Source organism: Equus przewalskii, chromosome 1, assembly GCF_037783145.1.
Source record: "Equus przewalskii isolate Varuska chromosome 1, EquPr2, whole genome shotgun sequence".
Taxonomy (NCBI): domain Eukaryota; kingdom Metazoa; phylum Chordata; class Mammalia; order Perissodactyla; family Equidae; genus Equus; species Equus przewalskii.
In genome coordinates this window covers 17,354,955-17,377,023 of record NC_091831.1, presented here as the reverse complement: position 1 = coordinate 17,377,023, position 22,069 = coordinate 17,354,955, and the positions used below count along the sequence as shown (strand labels likewise).

General features: G+C 43.5%; 1 protein-coding gene across 11 annotated transcripts in view; it reads right to left on the bottom strand.

Moving 5' to 3' along the window:
- ABLIM1 (actin binding LIM protein 1) overlaps window positions 1–22,069 on the bottom strand; it is a 291,309-nt gene that overhangs the window by 62,356 nt on the left and 206,884 nt on the right. The window contains exon 1 of one of the 11 annotated variants that reach the window (XM_070632166.1): window positions 14,614–14,903. The exons of the other annotated variants lie outside the window; for them this stretch is intronic. The gene's annotated coding sequence lies outside the window, so the exon portion shown is untranslated. Of the gene's footprint in view, window positions 1–14,613; window positions 14,904–22,069 lie in introns of those variants that run through there. 11 annotated transcript variants of the gene reach the window in all.

Below are 22,069 nucleotides of genomic sequence, written 5' to 3'. Positions count from 1 at the left end.
GTGAGATTCCAGTTTGTCAACTGCTTCTCTTCACCAAGTTGCTACCTCTAAAGTATATTCCAGTTCTGTGATTTCCATCCTTCTCCAGAAATTACAAACATTTCCCCATCCCACCCCACTCTTTTTTCTTCCTCAGTATTTCTACCCTAAAATGACTCTCAAAGGACTTCATGGGAGCTGGATAAGACACAGAGTCTTGTACGCAGCCCGTGCCTCTCTCTGGAGTCTTGGGTGACCCCTTACAAGTTATTTTCCCTGAAACCATTGCTCTGAGTTATCAACTCTTTTACAGATGGTTCGGCTCTGGGCTGCCTACAGAACACTATCAGACTAAAAATATTTTTCCTTCCCCAGGGTTAGAGGAGCCTTCAGGGTGGGAACCAACACTGGAGCAGTCAGAAAAACACAGCTTGCTTTTACAAACATCCTTGTCTGATTTCCTCTCCCATTGTGGCTGGACTTCACCCCCTTTAACAAACAACTACGCCCTCCAGCCCAGGGTCTACAGAGCCCAGACTCTGTTGTTTCACTGCGAGCGGCAGGGAGGGGTGCTCTAGCCATCAATGAGTATCAGTTCTAATTGTCAGTAGGAAGAAAAAACAGTGAAAAGTAAATTCTAAGAAGGAGGGGAGATATATGAAAGAATTCAGGACTCCCAGGTTTGGCAATATCCCAAATCAGAGCCCAATTAAGGCAAGGCTCTTGCCTTTGGGTGACAACCAAAGCATTTCTGTACCCTACAAAGAAACAGATACATGAATTCACATTCCAGACCCCTGCCCTGGGTCCTCTGGATTCCTCTGGAAGTGCAGGCCTCAGGGACTGGAGTCAGGAGAAGTGGGGAGGGCTCTGCAGTGGGCGCCCTGCCAGCTGCACCTGCCACACCTCCCACCAGTCACAGTCAGGCAAAAGGGGGACCTGTCAGAGGGGAACTTCTGACCCTGCCATGGCTGGACACTGGGACCCAGATGACAGCCAAGCCATATACACCTGATTTTGTGAACTCTGAGTTCCATTTTGTGCAGTCATGTAGCTCTGTACCTTCAGAGTGTTAGAGTCGGCCACCAGAGCTGACGTCAAGCCTGAATTTTGCCTCAGGGCAGCAAACCGGCCTGAGTTCTAAGGTAAAGGCATTCAGGTACTCCTTAGCGAAGCCCACCGAACTTCGTCAAAGCCAGCTCCTCTGATGACAGACAGACAGACAGGAAAAGCCCAGCTTCCCACGTAAAGTAGCCGCTCTGCTAAGAAATGCTGGTGGTGCCCCTTGGTCAGTCCTCTCTCCCCACTGCTCAGCAGCCTGCCTCAGAGGCCCTTTACTGAGCTGAGGACACTGAAAGCCCAGGTTAGTTTTCATTAACTACCACATGGATCCCAATGCTCTCTGGATAAGTCTTTAATGTCAGCCCATTGCCTACTGACAAAAGCTGAACTTCCTAACCCTGGCCTTCAACAACCTCCACAATCTGCTCTCGACCTACTTGTGCAGCTTTAAAAAATTATAGGGCCCCCTTGAGAGAGGGTGGAGCAGGTCTGGGGAAGGGCTTGGGCCTCAGCACCTTTATAAAGCTCCCCAAGTGATCCCCAGGGGCAGCCCAGGTTGAGAACTTCTAGACTACAACGAGCCTTCGCCAGCTCTCCAGACTTACGCATTCCCTTCGTTCTGCATCTATTTCTTGACTATACACTTTAGATACATTGATATAAAGTAGGCACCATTAATCTAATGCAATAAACTATATTATAACTGCTGGTTGCTTAACAGGTTTTCTCACTAGACGTAACTTCTCAGAAGCAAGGACGTTGTCTTAGCCATTTTTGTATTTCCAGAGTCCAACAGGTATTAAGCACATATTAGGTATCTTTGGTAAAAACAGTCCATTTTGCATAATAAAATATCAATGCTCCAAGCTTGGCTCAAATGCTGCCTTCTCTAGGGAACTTTTCTTATCAATCTCAGCCGGACGTGATTCCTCGCTCCTCTGCACTCTTACAGCATTTATTTATTCCACTCATGCAATGCCTTGAGCTGTAGATATTTATGTGTCTTATGACTCCCACTAACTTTTAAGTTCCATTAAGGCAGGCACTGTGTCTTTTATAATTGTATATTATAACTGTAATTATACACTCAGCTAGCATAGTACAAGCACAAAATGTTAAATTCTTGTATAAAGAATTATACAAACTAGTAGACCAAAAATATGCTATGGAAGTATAGTGCTGAGAAAAATTATAATGCTGCAGAAATAAGGCAGAATAAATTTTTGAGAGTGAGCTATATCGGTGAAGCCACATTAGGATTTTATTCTATTCTAAGCTATGTTTTCCTTCAAAAATTATTTTTACACCTCCCTCACCTCTTTCTAAAATAGTCTCATTTCTTGAAATTTTTCTCTTCATGCATTTCCTGGCAAAGGGTAATTCTAGTTCTTTCAGTATGCAACAAACAGGTCACGTCCAGAAAATACTCCCGACTCTCAGCAGAAAAACCAACTGTCTATATTGTACAATATTCCCTTCCGGCTGTTTGGAGCATTATAAAGTTTAAGGGCCTTCCTCTCCTGCTGGACCAAGCAGTTCTCCCTCTGCCACTGTCTCAAACTTGAACACAGTTATCAATAAACTATCTCAGGTGGACAGATGCTCTCTCAGCATCTTTCTGGAGCAGAAAGCCTGGTCCAGGCAATCCCCATCCAAGACAAGTCAGTTGCCTTCTGTCCAATTAAGACAGTAAAGCTGCTCACACTTCCTTGCTGCAGGCCAGCCATGATGAGCACAAGATGACTCGCATGAATCATGGGTGGAGGGGATACTTATTCCAAAAGTAATGAGTCTATTAAATAGGCAGGAGGCTGAACAAAATGCTGTTTTCTCCTGTGCGTAAAGAGGGCCAGAATTAATGATCTGGGGAAAGAAAATGTGTTACAACCCAATGCAAAGCACACTTGCTGAATATCTTGTATATACTAACGTCATGCTGCATCCTATAGGGGCCAGAAGCCTGTCTGCATGAGGCCAAAAGCCTTTAGGCAGGAGCCTTATTCATCTTTGCATCCTCAATTTGTTCAAATAGTAAGTTTTCAGTAAACATCCATTGAATGAAACACTCGGCCTTTGCATCAAGAAGAAGGGACAGTGGTTAATTATGATTCAAGGGGTCAGAGAAGACTTCATGGAAAAAGGACCTGTAAATCAAGATTAGAAAGAGAACAGAATCTCCCTTTCATTACTCTATGTACCAAAACTCAAGAATTTTTTCCCTATTACTTACATTATAGTCAGAAGATATCCATCTGTACTACTCCATGCACCCTCCCTTTCCCCAGCAACCCCAGAAAACCAGACATTTCTTTACCTAAAGTTACTTTTCCATATAATTTCCATGTACAATGCTCAGGTGAAAGTTCATGTCTTATCTCTTGCACATTTAAATGATAAATGTGATGAATTTAGAAAACAAAAAGAGGGGATAGAAAGAGAAGAGAGAAGGATATTGGTTCTTCATTGCAGAAAAGCAGCTATCTTCGGAGAAAAATGTCCCTACCATGCAATATAATGGCTCAGAACAGGAAGAAATTAGCTTTATTTCAGTAACAGCCAATATTCTACCACCTCTTAAATCAAGCAAAAATAATTATCACACACACGCAGGCAATATCCGACAGTAATGATTTCACACTCAATTTATCCTGAGCTGGTTTACACCACATCACAGCAATTCCATCAGGTCAACATGCTTCAGTTCACCCCTTCCTGACCTTAGCAAATAACCAACAATAAAAGTCCAACTCAGCCTATAGCACTAATGTGCTTAGAGTCAATGTGAATTTAAAGTCCCTCACTAATTCTGGTGGCTGGTGAGAGCAAAGGGTGTCTCTCATTAACCAGGAATGAAAGAACCGCTAAATGGGTTCTTAGCACTTCCTATCTTTTCCAGAGCTCATAGATATAAGCAATCAATTTTTTCATGAAGGGTGATGAATTCAATGCTACTGAGAAATAGATCCTTCACCAAGAGACAGCAAGGATTAGTGCCCTGGCAGAGTCTACTTAGCTACTGAGATGTGCCAAGTTTGGGTCCTATTACAAATTTCCAAGACAGAGAGACTCTTAAAAATGTCATCACAAGCCTGAAAAGTTTTGAAATGATGCCATCTCTCAAGTGATTATACTCAAGGAGTCACTATGTCTACCTTTAAGCTGAATGGGCATCTCTTCTTGGATTATCTACAGATTAGTTATCTCAGGTGGCTTTCTCTAGGCTGCTCACAGTGGACCCAGAGAATAAAGTTATTTTTCCTTTTTTTTTTTTTTAAAGATTGGCACCTGAGCTAACAACTGTGGCCAGTCCTTTTTTTTTTTTTCCTGCTTTATCTCTTCCAATCCCCCCAGTACAAAGTTGTATATCTTAGTTGCAGGTCCCTCTAGCTGTGGCATGTGGGACGCCACTTCAACGTGACCTGACGAGCAGTGCCATATCCCCACCCACGATTCGAACTGGCGAAACCCTGGGCCGCCGCAGCGGAGCGTGTGAACTTAACCACTTGGCCACAGGGCTGGCCCCTAAAGTTATGTTCCAATATTAGCTAGAGGCAAGCACAATTAAGAAGTGGAATGAGCACTCTGAGTTGTGAGCTGTTTTGATAATATATGCAGTCATTCCCTTGAATTAATTTTCATAGTTGAAATGGAACAGCACTTTTTCCAGCAGTGAGCGCATGAAAAAGCACACAAAAAGGCATTCAAAGTACAGGAAACAGGCTTCCTTCAGGCCCTTTAGCAGAGTTTAAAACTGCTTCTACACTAGTGTGATCCCATTTCAAAGCTTTAGTTTGAAAACTAAAATAAGAGGCAAAAAGCACCTGTCGTTGATATCTACCATCAAGGCGTCCTTGGGGATTAAAGATTAAATTACTAATCTCTATGCGCTTTCTGCCTGAATGCAAATACACCGACCTTTCAGACAAATCAAAACTCTAATAACACGCCTGAGGACATCGCTCAGAACCTGAAAGTGGGTTAGTCCAGGTAAATGTGCAGCGGATGGAAAAGAACAAACCCAGGCCCTAGATCACATGAACAGCAAGTCAAGACAAATAACAAGTCAAGACAAGGGTCATTTAAAAGTAACGTGTGGCAGTGGCTACACCAAGCTCACAGATCCCCCAGAGACCATGTCAAGGATACCACGCTCTTTTGGGGAGCCTCATCCTCCCCCAGCTCCAGACATGGGAGCTGCCATTCTCTCCACGACCTGCCTCTAGCCACAGCGAATGGTCCAGGCTGGACAGGTGAACGCATTGCAATGGGCTCTTCCCCAGGACTTCCTAATGTGAGCAGAGGAGAGAAGAGCCTTTTCTGCTGAGGTTGAGAAGCTCTGATCTGCTGCAGCTGTCCTTCTCAGGCAGGGAGAGCGGGTTTGTGAGCACGAGTGCCACACAGAGACAGGCCAACAGAGCTGAGAGCAGGCTGATGGCATCTGAGGCCCTGGCTTCAGTCACTCCTGTCCCCTGCAGCAGCTTGGTGATGTCAGTCCCTGTCTGCTTCAGCTGGTGTTATGGGTTGAACTGTGTCCCCTAAAAAGATACGTTGAAGCTCCAACTCCCAGCACCTCAGGGTGTGACCTTATTTGGAAATAGGATTGTTGCAGATGTAATTAGTTAAAATGGGGAGACACTGGAGTAGGTACGTCCTTAATCCAGGATGACTGACGTCCTCATAAGATAAGGAAAGGGAGACAGACAAGAAGAGAATGCCAAGTGACAAGGAGGCAGAGATGGGCGTGACACTGCCACAAGCCAAGGACTGCCTGGAGTCTCTGGAAATTGGAAAAGGGAAGAAGGATCCTTCCCCAGAAGGCTCTGAGAGAGCCCGGCCCTGCCCACACCCTGAGTTCAGACCTCTAGCCTCCAGAACTGTGAGAGAATAAATGTCTCCTATTTTAAAGCCACTCACTTTGTAGGACTTTGTTACGGCAGCCCAAGGACACTAACGCAGCTGGTGTGAGGTGAGATTCTGTCACTTGTGACCAAGGGTGCTGTCTCAGAATCTGAAGTGGGCGGGCCTCATTCCTCAATTTAAAAAATTAGAACATTTTTTGTATCCAAGTGTCTTGTGCAACATAAATAAGAGCTGCTTCCTCAAACTATTAAAAACAGGTCACAAACTCAGTCACAAGCTATTAAAAACAGATCACATACTCAGCCTCAGTCCTTTATTTTTGCATTAATACAACTTTCTCCTGAGAAATTATACAAATAGATGGTGTTGCCTATCCGAGCCTCACACTGGATTCAGTGAAACCTCAAAACTCAACAATCAGTGCTGGTTCATTTCAGGGAAAGGCTGCTATTCACTGGCACCAACGGAAGGAAAAACTCCTGGGGACTACCAAAGAAAGTTTTCCTTCTGCTTCCTTTTCAATTAAAGTATCAGATATGCAAACACTTTTCTCATTAGCCTCTTTCTTTGCTGAACTTGGTAAGAAAATTCCTAGAAGTCTTGCAGTTCTGGCTGCTGCTTCTCTGCAACTGATATCTTAGACTTGCAAATGACTATAGCAGATGCCATTCCTGGGATTTCCAAGGTTCTCCTCAAAGAGCAGGGCTGTGGATTATGACAAGAAGGAGGCTCTTGCTCCTTTCCTCACAAACAGGAGGAAAAGCCTCAGAAGGAAGAACACTCTGATTTTCAGACAGAGGACAATGGACTGAATTGAATTGTGGCCCCCACAAGATATGCCCATCTAGAACCAAAGAATGTACCTTTGTCTGGAATAAGGGTCTTTGCAGATGTAATTAAGGATCTTGAGAGGAGGTCATCCTGGATTAGGGTGTTCCTTAAATCCAATGACATGTCCTTTTAAGAAGAGACAAGGGAAACAGATCCACAGACAGAGAGGAGGGCCGTGTAAAGATGGAGGTAAAGATCGGAGTGATGCGTCCACAAGCCAAGGAAGGCCCAGGACTGCCAGTAACCACCAGAAGTGAGGACAGAGGTAGGAGACAGGTTCCCCATCAGAGCCTCCAGGAGGAGCCAGCCCCACTGAAACTTTGACTTCAGAAGTCTGGCCCCAGAACTACGAGGAAATAAACTTCAGTTGTCTTAAGCCACCGAGTTTGTGGTACTTTGTCACAGCAGCCCCGTGAAACTAACAGAGGGCATCTCTGAAAGCACAGACTTTAAAGGGTGGGCACAGCGTGTGGTGTGGGTCTACCCTGCTTACCACAACCCACATGCCACAGCATTACGGAAAACCTGGAATTTTCACAGAAATCTCTTCAAACACAAGGTTAACCTTAAAATTTGCTCTGAATCCTTCGTTGCCATGCAAAACCATTTATTAACTCACCACATGTCCATAGCGCTGGGCTGGGAGCAAGCTAGGCTGAAGCAATCCCCCCTTTGGAAGGCTAACATGGAGTGCCACCAAGACATACAGGGCAATGGGAAGCAAACGAGACATCATCTTTGACATCAGCCAGCAATTACTTACATACATAGTTATTCTTTTGTATTTGGCATGATTTCTTGGTGGAAGGTAAAGAACGAGGCCATGATGTGGCCATTAAAAAAAAAGTCATAAATCTAAAAGCACCGACACTGAGTCACTGCCAAGTGAAGAAAGGGAAACTGTAGAACAATATGTACAATATGGTCTTGTTTGTATAAAAAAGAATATATACCCTCCCACATGTATCTGTGCATAAGAAACAGGAGAAAAGCAAGATACAGAACACCACATTCTGGATGACAAAATTTATGTGACTAAACTCCATGTTTACAAACATTTCTATGGATGCCAGGGAGAATATAGACTGGACTCTCACAATAACCACTTCTGCGGAGTGGGGTTGAGGAGTGAATGGAGGATGTTTACTTTTACCTTCTACCAGGGTTGGCAAACTGCAGCCCATGGGCCAAATCTGGCCCGCAATCTGCCTTTGTAAATAAAGCTTTATTGGAACACAGCCATGTCCATTCATTTGCATCTATCCATCTGCTCTGGCCCTCCAATAGCAGAGCTGAGTCGCTGAGACAGAGACAGTTTGATCCATGATGCTGGAAATATTTATTATTTGGCCCCTTACAGAAAGAGTTTGCTGCCTTCGACCTTGAATGTTTCTATACTGTGCATTTAGTTGTTTATTCACATATTTATTTACAGTGAGCACATATTACTTGGTAAAGGAAACTTCTAAAGATTTTATTTTTTTTCCTTTTTCTCCCCAAAGCCCCCTGGTACATAGTTGTATATTCTTCGTTGTGGGTCCTTCCAGTTGTGGCATGTGGGACGCTGCCTCAGCGTGGTTTGATGAGCAGTGCCATGTCCACGCCCAGGATTCGAACCGACGAAACACTGGGCCGCCTGCAGCGGAGTGTGCGAACTTAACTACACGGCCACGGGGCCAGCCCCAGAAAACTTTTAGAAGTTGTCTGCTTGGACTTTGGGAAGGGACCTCTGGGCAATTATCAGCAATCTTCCAGGAGGCAGGCAGGAACTCAGGAGTTTTTAGGATGAGAAGAAAGGCTCTAATGGCCTGGGAAAGGGAAGGTGTTCCAAAACAGAGAGAGTATGAAAAAAAAGGTTTGAGCAAAAACTTCTCAAATATCCACTGAATGCCTACAGAGAAATCCACTCAATTCCCTAGCACCTTGCTTCCACGTAACGGCTTTACGATTCCAAAGGCCTTTTGGAGATACCTGGGTTTTGTTTTTTTTGGACAATGAGCAGAGAAGTAGCTGAAGGCGGCAGCCTGGGGGGTTGGGAGGGGTGGAGCACTGAACTGCTCTGAGGTCTACTTTTGGCTCTCTCACCAATGGACTGTGCCTTCTTGTGTTTTCTGGGTCTCAGTGTCCTCAACTTTAAGATGGTCAGACTAGATTAAATCTATGAAACTTTTCTGCCATGATATTTCAAGGAGTCTAGAGCAGCAATTACTTTAATACATATAAACAGGTAGAAAAGAGTTGTTTCTGGTTGGTGCAAGGCCAGATCTGGGAACCAGCCAACGACTCGCAGCCCATGTGGTTGTGAGTTCAGATTAGACAAGGCACCAATTAACAAATGGCTCTGGGCTAGAAGTGGCATGAGAGAACTATTAATCAGCCATACATTCCTTTCCAATACTCTCAATGCACAGCAGTTACATTGTAAATCACGAGACATGTTTATTAGTGAGTCCATGCAAGGCCACAATGCCCTTGGAGAAGCTGTGTTAAAAAGTCAGAGTCCTTCCAACCTTGCTCAGGCATGGTCAAAGGGACAATAAGTGGCTGTGATCTTTGTGATGGACAGAGAAGCCAGATGACACTTTGGGTCTCACTCACAGATTCCTCACAGAAGCCACAACTGAGCACTTCTCGGCAGTGCTACCTCAATGCTGGAAGGCCTTTTGAGTTCTCTCACATTCATAAATAGCGTGTAGGCAGCACCTTCTTGCTTATCATCCCTTCCACTGAGGAAAATGGGAACCAGCTGGGTTGGCCCTAAAGCTGGGTGAAACTTGGTTATGTGCCCAGAAAAGCTTTGACAGACCAGCCTGACAAGGCTACAAACTCTGCCCTGTTGTCATCAGGACTTGTCTTGTGCTGGAAAATTCAAGATGTCAGACAATGAGAGACCTGCACCTGACAGGCCAGCACAGGCTGCTCAGCTCCCACCCAAAGACTCCACTGCAGAGGGCACAGCACAGGTGCGGGAACCTCTGCACGAGAACAGTCAACCATTTCCACCTCGACTTTATGTAAAGACAGCAGTTTTCTCATCTTAGAACAGGCTCAGAGAATTACATTTAGATGGCAGCAAAGGCTTCTGATCTTGGCTTTCTGCTTCAGCAATGGGACATCCTGGGGCCAACCAAACTCACAAAGCCTGGTGTCAAGGAGAGGCAGCTGATTAGAACCACCGGGTTATGTCAAAAACACAGAAGAAATGCTGACACTTTCAAAATTTTAAAGATTTTTCCAAGTCTTTCCCACTCGAAATTTCTACCTCCGGCTGCTATGGTGTTGTTCTCAGTGTAAGGTTTATGTGTTCTAAGAAAAATCAATGTAATGCTGGGAGCTGAAGAAAGAAAAACTGATTCCTAGGGCCGCTTGGGTTAAAGCACAGACCGTGAGTCAACAGCAGCTGAACCTTTTACTAATAGAGTGGCTTACATAAGAAATACGAGAGTTGAAGCAATCAATTAAGCCGTGTCAGTGAAAAAAGGTGACTTAAGACACAGCAGCTAGTTGTCCTTAGAGATAAACTCATATTTATAATATTTATATAATATTATAGATATTGTAAATAATATTTATAAGCTCAAATAATAAAGAAGAGAGGGAGAAGGTGAGATCTTAGGTTTCACTCATTTGGCAAAAGTCTGTGGCGGGCCTGTGAGTCAGGTACCAGATACCTGATGAGGAGCAGAAAAAGACCACAGAAAATGGGCGTTGAAGTCAGATGTCTTGGATTCCAATCCTGGCCCTGACAGTAATCATCTGTGTGCCTTTGGGCAGCTGCTCTGAGCCTCAGTTTGCAAAACAAAGAGAGAGGTTTATAAAGTGCTGTGGAGGTAAGACTAACAACAAGTACAACCATAATCACCCTTTATTAGATGCTCCCGCCCTCAGGAAGCTTCCCCAGCAGAGGTGTGGCTGAGGCGTAAGCAAGTGACTACAACAGGATGAGTCTGTTGGTGTAATGCACCAAGTGAGGTGGGTGTGGGGAGAAAACTGTCCAAGCCTACAGTGCTGGGGATTCAGGGAGGCATCACAGAAGAGGAGCACTTAGTTTGACTTAGAGAGGAGGAGTTTACTAAGCAGGCGGCCCACCCTTGCTTTCCCTCTCCTTCCCTTCCCATTCATCCATTCATTTATCCATCCACACATCCATTTATTGAGCACCGCCCTTCTGTCAGATAATGTTTTAGGTCCTGGAGATACGATAGCACCTGTCAGGAAGTTTACATTCTAGCATCGGATGACAGACAATAGACATGTATACAAACAGAAGAATTTCAGATCGTGGGGGGAAAGGTGCCATGAAGAAATAAAACAGGGCCAGGGGATAGAAGATGACCTGGGGCCTGGGTAGGTGGAGGCACCTTCAGCGAGGTGATCAGGGGAGGTGTCTCCAAGGAACAACAGGCGGGTTGAATGATGGGGGAAGAATGTTCCAGGCAGGGGAAACAGCAAGTGCAAAGACCCCCACATGGAAAGAGTGAGTGCTTGAGGGACAGAGAGAAGGCCGGTGGGGCTGGAGTGAAAGAGGGGGAGAGATGTAGGTGACCAGGTCGGGGGAGGGCTGTGTAAGCCAAGACAAGGTTTTTACATTTCTGAGGTTTAAACTCAACACAAAAAACCCAGTCAAGCACATTTTTTTCCTTATGCTTTGAAACTCTTTAAAAAAATACAAAGGAAGACTGGAAATCTACCCTCCCCCACCTCCCAGCCCTCCCCCCCCAACGCCCCCGCAAGTCCCTAGGCCCTCGACTTTGTCATATAAGAACCAACACCTTCTTTAATCTGTTGCCAGAACCAGATACACTTTGCATCCTAAACAAGCTGCCAAAACAAAGCAGAAAGCTGGGCTTAAACTCTGTTAGAGGATGTCCTAAACTTTGCAAAACACATTTCTCTCTCTTTTCAAGTATGTTTATTTGGACAAGGTATACGGATATAAGCACGGATGCAGGCAGCCAGCTGCAGAGAACCCAGACTAACAGAACGATTATTTAGCAGTAGAGAAAGATAAAAGCAGTCTTAAGTGTAAGCAAACATGTCTGCTTCATCTAATGTTTATGAGCAAAAAACGACCTCAATGGGAGCCAGCAATGCTGAGGAAGGGACAGAGTCATATTTGCCAAAAACATTCTGGGTTTGGTGAACAAGAAAAGCAGCAGGGTTTGCTTCCTCTTTCATTAGGGCCTCCTTCCCCCAAGGCCTTATTTAAGCGTCTGCAGCTTAAGGTACTGGTTAGACTCATTCTTGTTCACACAGACTCATACCAGGGGCTCCGCTCAGAAAAATGCAGACGGGGTCAGTCTCTGAGTTACAGCATTAAGACCATCTTTTGCTTCTTTACCTTTCCTTACATCCTGCGTATTCCAAGATAAGTTCCCATTTTAAGTTGTCTGCCTCATCTGGACACCCTGTCCTGATAGCTGGCTCAGGAAATGGGGGCTCTTTTGAGCAGTAGCATTCTGATTTACCAGCAGCCACTGCCAACCCTCTAAGGCTTCAAACCAGGACACGTACAGTAAACGAGATGTGTTTCTCCCGTATGACCTACAAGTTCTTTCTTTTGACTGGATAATTTTCTTAAAAACAAGGCGGCTGGGAATGCCTGGCCTTTGGGTCAAATCCCTGGTTAGTACACTTTTTATCTTATTGAATCTATGATGCACTCAGCTGCAGGTTCCAGAAGAAAAAAAGAACTAGGTGTGCCCAGATTTACTCAAAGCCCACATATCAAAAAACCTATATTTGCAGACCTGATAAGTTATGGGTAATTATTTGCTTTATAAAATGGGCTATTCTTTGAGATTCCTCTTTTTAAAAATAGTACATTCCTGGAATGCACTTAAGATAGGATTCAACTTAAGAGAAGTTTGATTACCATGCAACCAACGCACTGTATCAAATAAGGCCCACAAGGGACCACGAGGGGAGAGGCCAGGAGCAGAAGAATGTGCATCCAGAACAGAGTTAATGCACCCACCCCTGAACACCCCAGCATGTGATTTCAAACAAAAACTAAACAGAATATATGCCTGAAACTTATACAATGTTATAAGCCAATATAACCTCAATAAAACAACTTTTTTAAAAGCTGTAAAGAGCAAACAAAAATCAATACAATTAAAAAAAAAAGAATAAAACCCAAAATGATCAAGGCAAAATATTTGTCCTGTCACTGCTCCCCTGACTGAGCCACCCTCCCTTGGGATCCGGCCTCCTTCACAGCCCTCTCTTCCTGGTCCCTCCTCAGCAGCAGTAGGCCTCAAAAGTGGTTTCTCTACAGCAGTGGTTTCTCCTACAGCAGTGGTGATTTTCCCTCGCAGGGAACATTTGGCAGTGTCTAGAGACATTTGGTTTGTCATAACTAGGGAAGGAAAGCTACTGTCATCTGGTGGGTACAGGCCAGGGATGTTGCTAAATATCCCACAGGACAGTCCCCCACATGGTGCTGAGGCTGAGAAACCCCAGTCTACAGGAGGCAAAGTCACGGCTGTCCCTCCACAGAGTTAGGAAGCCAGTACTGAGTACTTCTGACTTTCCGTCCTTTTAAATTAGCTATTATTTAGTTGGAGGGCAAACCCTACAGACCTCTGCTGTCATGATATGCTATTCCCTGAACCAGCTGGCTAAGCCACTGATGCATGGGCTAAACTCACTGACACATGAAAACGCCTGAAAAACCCACTTGAAAACTTTTGGTCAAAACATGTATTCCAAGCGCTCTAATGAGAGGCTTGGTAGGGCCGCACACTTAGTCTTAAAAAGGCTTCTCAAAAGTAATTTATACCAATGAGCCATGGCAAATTCACCTATTCTGTAAGTACATCGAGACCCAACAAGCCTTTTGATCCATTATAGAATGGCAACAATTATATTTTAATCAGTTATTTTTCACTTACTTGTCAGAACCTGTTTGGATAATCTAAATAACTTCACATCCTCTTAACATTCCTCATGAGACTGTCTCAGAGAAAACACACTCAATTTTCTCTTAAATCCTCAATCCTAGTTAAGTGAGAGAGGAGACTGCTAGAGCGACCACACTCCTGCTGCTTTTTTGGCTAGATGCACTTTTTTTTTTTAAACTTTCCCATATCATAAATCTATTTCTTTCAAATTTGGATGACTTTTCTGGTCTCATTCCTTCTTTAACACTAGCACAGAACACTTCAGAACTTTTTTCTAAAAAATAAACTTTAGAGTATGGTTTAATAACTAGGTTTTTAGAAAAACTATTTTCATGAGAAAGACAAGAATCTCTAGATTTCTTTCATTTCCTGCCCAGGGATGGCAAAAGAGGCAATTATCAAGCTCTTTCAACCTGTAGCTGTAACGAAATATGAATAACGCTGAACGTTTGCTTCCTCATTTCCATTCATGGAGAACGTCTTAAAAAAAAAAGGCCACACATTAATAGTAGCAGATAATCTTCTCAATTCCCTGCACCACTTTTACCACCAAACGCTCTAAATATGCCTCCAAAGTCCTTTCATCTCAAACACAAATTCCACAGAGTTCTACAAACCACAGACAAAACAAAACAAATCTGGAAACCACACTCTCAATTTGGGGGGCAGTAGCCTGAAAAAAACACAAATATTCTTTAAAAGGTCAATAAACTCTAACTCTCAGTAAAATAATCTGCCTTTCCTGCTCTTTACTCCAGTCCTGTATCAATGAAACAAGCTCCGTAGTTCATCTTGCATCATAAGAAAAACAAAAGTTTAACTAAAACGTATTTCAGGCCAATGCAAGTGGCCTCTGTCGCCAGCATCCAGCAGACCACATCTGCAGGAGGCTTGGGGTCGCCGACGGCGCCACGGAAGCCAGGGGTTTCAGTCTGCCCTGCAGAGCACAGGACACCTCGTGCAATGTCTGCTTTACCTTATGCCAGGGCTCCTTGTCTTCCGTTCCTTGGCTGTGCTGAGCAGGGAACTCCTCCGGGTTTCAAACTCAGAACACGGGGAAGAGGCTTGTAAAAGCCCGACCTCAGCTCGCCAGACTGGGGCTCCCTGCCCTCCCCTGTTTATAAGCGGGCTCCTCTTCTGCAGCTCTAGGCAAAGGAAACGTGCATCTCGAGAGACACACACCCAAAAAAGGAGCAGAGCGGGGCAGGCGATCCCACGCCGCCCTCTCCCCGCTGCACTTACTAGTTAAACACACCACCAACCACTACGGGCCAGTCCATGTTTCTAAAAAAGGAGGGGAGTAGGTTTTCTTTTTTTTCAAGGCAGGTGGGGAATGTACCATTTCTTTGCATTGACTCACAACTGTCTGCATCATAAATCTGACAGTAATCGTCCCTGAGGCAGAGGCTTGCAGTGAAAGCAGAGTCTTATGCTTTTTAAGTTTCTTCCATGGATTTGAGATGATGGGAAGGTGTACCACTGAGCACAGCTATCAAATAGCTGGCAGCCTTCCCTCCCAAGTGACTGCTTTTGAGGCACACATTATGGAATCCTTTATGTAAGTGCAATAAAACGGAGTGCAACTGGATTTTGATTTCTATTTGTTATTCAGAATTTTTGTATTTCAGAATTTTCACATTCAGATTTTTTCATGGAAATGTGACCCAAAAAAGACTTTGCTTATCAAGCTTCCTTGATTCATATTTTTGGTACAGCTCGTATTGTGCTCTTTTATTGCAGCAAAAAATTATTAGATACCTACATTCCAGGCACTTTACACACATGTCCTCATTGTCAACTAAACCGGCCTGCAGAAATCCCAGGTGAACCAGCGACAGAAGGAGAAGCCACAGGCTCTCATACATGTGAAGAGAGAGAAGGAGTCAGAAACCTTCTACTGTGAGAGCACAGCACCTTTTTATATTCTCCTTTCATAGGACTAGGGCAAGATTCTGTTACAACTCTTGTCATTTTTAACAAGACTAAAGTGATTTAGGGAAATTTTTCATGGAGATTATTTGCCCATAAAGATCAGCTAATAAAAGACCCTTTGTGCGTGTGTGGAATCTCTCTAAGCTGGTTTGGAAGCAATCCCAAACATTGTTGAAGAAATGTTAAGGTTTTTAGCAACAAAGCAGTGCTTCTAAAAGGAAGAGGAAGCCACTGGATTGCACATTATAATAATTACAGAGGGTTAACTTCATTTCTGGTGTGTTTTTCTTCTGAGGCGTCAAAGCCTCTGTGAATGTGCCTTCACCACACCCTTGCAGGGCCAGTTTCTCCAGTGTGATTTGCGGCCTCCCACCCCTACCGCAATCACCCAGAGTAGGGTGGTGTGTTAACACGCAGATCTCCAGGCTCCAGCATGGACCCCCTGAAGTAGAATCCCTGGGTGAGGCCTCGGAAGCCATACTTTAAACAAGATATCCAGGCAATTCTTATGTATGGCAGTTTTAGGAACCCAGCCTTGGACTGTAAAACTGAGGCAGTTAGGGGCTGTACCTTTGACCTCTGTGACCTCAGAACTTATGTTTGGGATATTAGCAGGCAGTCAACTATCTGTCAGAGAAGTGAAGGAGTCCTCCTCATAAAGGAAATAGGGAAACTCAATCAGGCTTCCAGTCACACAGCTAGAAGTACTGACCGAAGCGTTGCAACTGGCGTCATTGCTCTACAGACTTCATCCTCTTCCTACTCTCCCATATTTGGAATACCGGCTCCTCTGTCAGATTTTATTTATTTAACCACCTCTATGTCTTCTAGGATGGGGAGAAAGAGGACGGTTCATCTTCAAATTTACCAAGCAAATTTCCAAATTTGTGAGTTTCCAAATGAAAGAGCCAAGAACCAACACCATGTGGAGTCAAGAGGTTCAAGAAACTCGCCTGGTTGGGCAGCCCTTGCTGAGCACTATGAGATGCCTTTCCTGTCCTCCTGCCTCTGTACATTCGTATGGACAGGATTTGGTGAAAGAAAGTGAAAAGTAAAGAACCAAAGGATGGGCACATGGATCTGCTTGAGGTGATGGAAATGTTCTAAAATTGGAATGAGATGATGGTTGCACAACTCTGTAAATTTACTAAAGATCACTGAATTACACACTTAACCTGGGAGAATTGTAAGGTATGTAAATAAAGGTGTTACTAATCACAGGGGTAGTTGGTTCACATCTGTTCCAAAGGGACTCAGTGCTATATTAAGGAGCTGATACAGGAGCTCTTACAGTCCATAGAGGCTAAGAGGCCTCTTCATCACCACCTTAAATACTGATGAAGGCCCCATCTGGGCAAGTGTGCTGGGCTTTATACAGAACAACGAAACAGAATAGCATGAATCCTCCAGAGTTCATGCTCACACAGATCATACTCAGGTGGATGCAATAAGAGAGACATTAACAGACAGGAGAAAGGCAGGTGGGCATTCACTTCACATGTGAGTGAAAGGAACAGGTATTTAACAGGGTGGCGAGAATTTACGCCCAAAGAGTATGTGGAATCTTTAATGGTTTTGGTTCAAGACCATGGCAAAAATTCATAATGGGGAAAATAATAATTTTTCAACAAATCTTTATTTGGCAACTGCTAGATGCCTGGTAAAAAATAACAGAAAATACTTGCTGAAGCAATGGTAGATTGAATTTATGGGCATAAATGCATGTGAATACAGTCACTCACTGCATAATGACATTTCCGTCAACATTGGACTGCATATAAGACAGTGGTCCCATACGATTGGTACCATGTAGCCTAGTGTGTAGTAGGCTATGCCATCTAGATTTGTGTAAGTATAGTCTATGATGTTTGCACAACAAAAAAATCACATAACGATGCATTTCCCAGAACACATTTCTCAGAATGTATCTCCACATGACTCTATCTAAAGTAAAGTGATTTAAGAAATTTTCAAACCAAAGCATCAACATGACTGTTCACACGATTGTTAACCTGTCTATCTGAAATAATCACACAACTACATCAGAAAGTAAATAGATAGGGGTGAGCCTGACTCCTTCATTCAAACAGGAAGTTGTGAGCTCATTCAAAATACTGGGCTTTTACAAAATCTGTTTCTTCATTTACAAATGAAGGAAATGGAAAAAAATTCTTGAAGCACTGCATGTCAGGGCCTGTCCCAGACGGCTCATTTACTATCTGATTTAAGCCTTTAAGAGGTAAGCATTATTGTGCAGCTGAGGCTCAGAGAGTTTAGGCAACTTGCTAACTACTCAGCTCCAAGCGTAGCTATTGAAATCACCTCCTGGAGTGTCTGGCTGTATCAGTTCTTTCCAGTAATCACGCTTCTTTCCCTCCCACCTTGCCTAAGACCACTTCAAGCTCCAAAATTCCAGATTCTATCTATCTATGTTCCCAAGATGCTTGCAGCTTTGAGTTTTGCCACAGGGCCATGAACATAGATAGTTTATAAACAGTTTTCCTTTGCAAGGCTACTCCAAAATGTCCTTTTGGGGGAGGAATTACTGTACCAGTTCGTTTCTGCTGGGCAGGATGGGCACCAGCCCTAACTGTCACTCCTTCTGACTAGCTGGCAAATTCTAAGCAGGTCCATCTGCTGGAATTGGCATAACATGCCTAACAAGGTGGGAAGCCGTGAGGTCCAGGAAGCAAGCACGTTCAGGTGGAAAACAAAAGAGGAGGAAGTCTGTCCTAGTAGGACGGGCAGCAGGCAGCAGTATTGCTTGGGGCCAAGAGGATGAAATGCTCCCATTTCCTCTGAGCATTCATCATCTCCTGGGCCTGGCGGAAAGTTTCATATCCTTACCTAGAGAAAGCTGTACCCAGGGTAGAAGTTGTCCTGGTGACCTTTGGATGGTGCCATTTTTCAACGTATAACCTCAAGTCACATGCTCCCTGAAAGAGGCTAAGTGGACAAAAGAACTAGGACAAAACAGAGCAGAGGTAGCTTGAGACACCGCTTTTTGTCTGAGCTGTCACGAATCCAGAGGCTAGAGAAGATTGCTTGAGACCCAAAGGGACGTCATAACGTCCACCAGAGGCACAATCCAGATTCCAAGAGAAAGGCTGGTTCTGGGTGTAGAGAGCCATTTGGGTCTCTTGCCATCCACCATTGGCCAGGTAGGCAGATCCAAGTGGATGGTAAGCATTTTCTAATAGGAAAAATCTTTCAGACGGAGAATGGGTCCAGGCGAGCTCACAAAAGCCAGTTTACCTCAAAATTAAACTAAAATAATGCTAGTCTGTAACAGAAAATATTTTTTCAATTTTTAAAATTTATACACTGACTACTTACAAAAATGATTTGAAGTGGAAAATAGCACATTATGAGTATGCAATTAAACAAAATGGCAAGACCAAATCACATGTTTAAAATCAAAGACTCAAACAAGGTAGGAAAGAGGTGACCCATGACTTCGATAAGAATAGCAAATGGAGATAAATTTCCCACTTTCACATGCCTATCACTATCCATTCCTCAAGATCCAAACCTGACTTCTTCTGTAATAAGCGACAAGAATCTCTCTTAAGCCTGGGGCATTTACTGTATGTGCTTCTGCCTTGGCCCTCGTACTACTGTGGGTCCCCAGTTATCTTTTGTGTACTGAGATACACTGCTAAAGATTGAACTCTTCTTCTGCTCCACCAAGAGAAGGTCAGGAAAATTACCTTGGAATTCATTGAAGGTCACCTCTGAGGGGAGGTGAGGCACCTTGGAACTGATTACTTAGAAGAAGGGGTATAATCATCCCTTTTAGGTTTATCGTAGTAAAAGATGACGTGAAAGGAGGCAGGTGGGGACCAGCAGGAAGGCAAAGGATTGGTGCTCTGGGTCCATGAGAAACCAGACACACGAGTCCTTCTGAGGCCCAGGAAGTATTAGGTCCTGGAGAGTTGAAACGATAACCCTGAGGGGTCATCACTTCTGTGTCCAGACCAGGAGATCCACCCCTTCACTGTGCTTGGCAGTAACTTGCCTAGACAGGCTGTCTCTCTGCTGTTGGAGACTAGTCATTTCTAAAGTTCAATACCCTTACTGAGAATCCCCTCAGACTGAAGCTGTTGCAATAGCCTTGGGCACCCATGAGCCCTGGGGGTCCCCTGGACACTCCACAGGTGTATTACTTTTAGAAATATACATCTTATCTATGTCCTAAATCTTATCTACAAGTCCTAAATCTTACATTATCTTCTGTCACCCCCAATGTTGGGCCACCAGCATGTGCTCAATACTACTTGTTGATTTCTTTAGAAGAGTCATATTCCACCACTTGGTTCAACTGTCACCCCCTTTCCTCCCAGCACACACACACATTTCACCAGCAATAGGCTAAACTCTCTAAAGTTAAGTAACACTGAAAAATAAACCATCATTTTAACTCAAAACACAAATTCTTTTCAAAATGTCATTTCCGGATAAGGAAGCCCTTCTATTTGTGCTGACAGGAAATGGAATGATTTTTTCATAAATATCAAATCTTTACTCCTTGTGAACAAACTCTTCTGCTACCCTGGCAACACATTTCCTCTTTTCATTAATGTATGAGAAACTGAATAACTCTGGGTGAATCAGACAGATTCTCCTCAAATTATGTATCGTGTCAAGGTGCTTACGCCCTACTGGGTCAATTCGCAATCTGTAAATGATGGAAAGGACAAAATATTAGCACCAGGTTATTCTTCACAAATAAGATGTTGCAACCAACACATCATAAACCATATGCTGGTTAAACTTGAGTTTGCTTTCCTGCACTGGAAAGATTTTATACTAATCAAGTCACACTCTATGATCAAGGGCAGGGTTCTGCGCCATGCAAGAGAATAAAAGTTTAAATGCCCACAAAGGGAAAGAACCTGGCACACAGTCGTGCATTAAGACATTTATTGACTTAAATCCTCATTCTTGTCTTTTCCCCATTGTTCTTCTACCTAATAAGTCAAACTGTCAAAGACTTCAAGAAAGAAGAAAAAGGGAGAGAGGGTAGGGAGCCAACCTGACTAATTATGCCAGGGGTTTTGCATGTCTTTTTTTTAATAATCCTGCATCTCTATGAGGTCACAATTAGTATTCTCATTTTATAGACAAGGAAACTGACAATAACAGGATCCCAACTCTCTATCACCTGTATATCTCTGCAAAGACAGACAGATGTGTATGTACATATGTAGGTACATATATATATTTAAATTGAGATATAATCCACATACCATACAACTCACCCTTTTAAAGTATAAAATTCAGTGGTTTTTAGTATATTCACAGAGTTGTGCAATCATTCACCATTATCTAATTCTAGAACATTTTTATCACCCCAAAAAGAAACCCATGCCCATTAACTGTCATTTCTCCCTTCCCCCAGCCCTTGATAACCACTAATTTACTTTCTATCTCTATGGGTTTGCCTATTCTAGACATTGCATATAAATGGAATCATACAACATGTGGTCTTTTATGACTGGCTTCTTTCACTTAGCATATTTTCAAGGCTCATCCATGCTATAGCACACATCAGTACTTCATTCCTTTTTATTGCTGAATAATATCCCATTGTATGGATATACCACATCTTGTCTAACTTATATTCAAAATGAGGCCATTTCTATAGTTTATTGTTAAGCTATAGATATAAATTAGGAAAGGTAACTGGTGTACCCGTATTGGTCCTCCCGCACAGGACCTTCTTGACTATCCACTGAGCTCTGAAGAGTTCTAAACTACAGCTCTGTGAAGAAAGTGTGCTCCCTAACCTGAGACAGCATCATCCATCTATAATATTCTCCCAAGGTCATGCCAGGTGCCCTTGCGGAGCCTACAGATAAATAAAGGAGACAAGAAACTATGAAGTATGACTGCATAGACAAGACACTATGAGATATGCCTGCATAGAACAGACTCTATGAGCAGGGTCACTGACTTGCAGTGACATTTTATACTTTTAAAAAGTAAACCAAACAAGCAGCAAATGTTTATTCTCCTGAAAATAAATATAACAAGGCCACTAATGAGATAGACTTTCCCCATTTCACCAGGAATGGTAAATTTTGGTCCTTCAGTAAGTTATTTTGGGAGGCGAACTAATTACTCATTTTCTTCAACGATGACTGCCAGGTGGATCATGAAGCAGTGTGCGTGCGTGCATGCATGTGTGTGTGTGTCTGTGCGTTCCTATCTTCTGAGAACTGAGAGACCTGGCTTCTAATTGTGGTTCTGTTACTAATTAGCCCCCGAGTCCCCAGCGCTAAGCAGCCTCATCTCTAAATGGAGGTCAGTAGTAACTGCCTTGACCACTCTACAGGCTTCTTGTGAGAATTAAATATTTATGAGATCATTTGCAAATGTTAAAAATATCATACAAAAGCAGGATATTGAGGTGGTTCACTGTCCACCAGGACACAGACCAGTTCAACCAATACTACTAAGATTACACGATTCTTTTCCCTTTCCTGATCCTCAAAAAT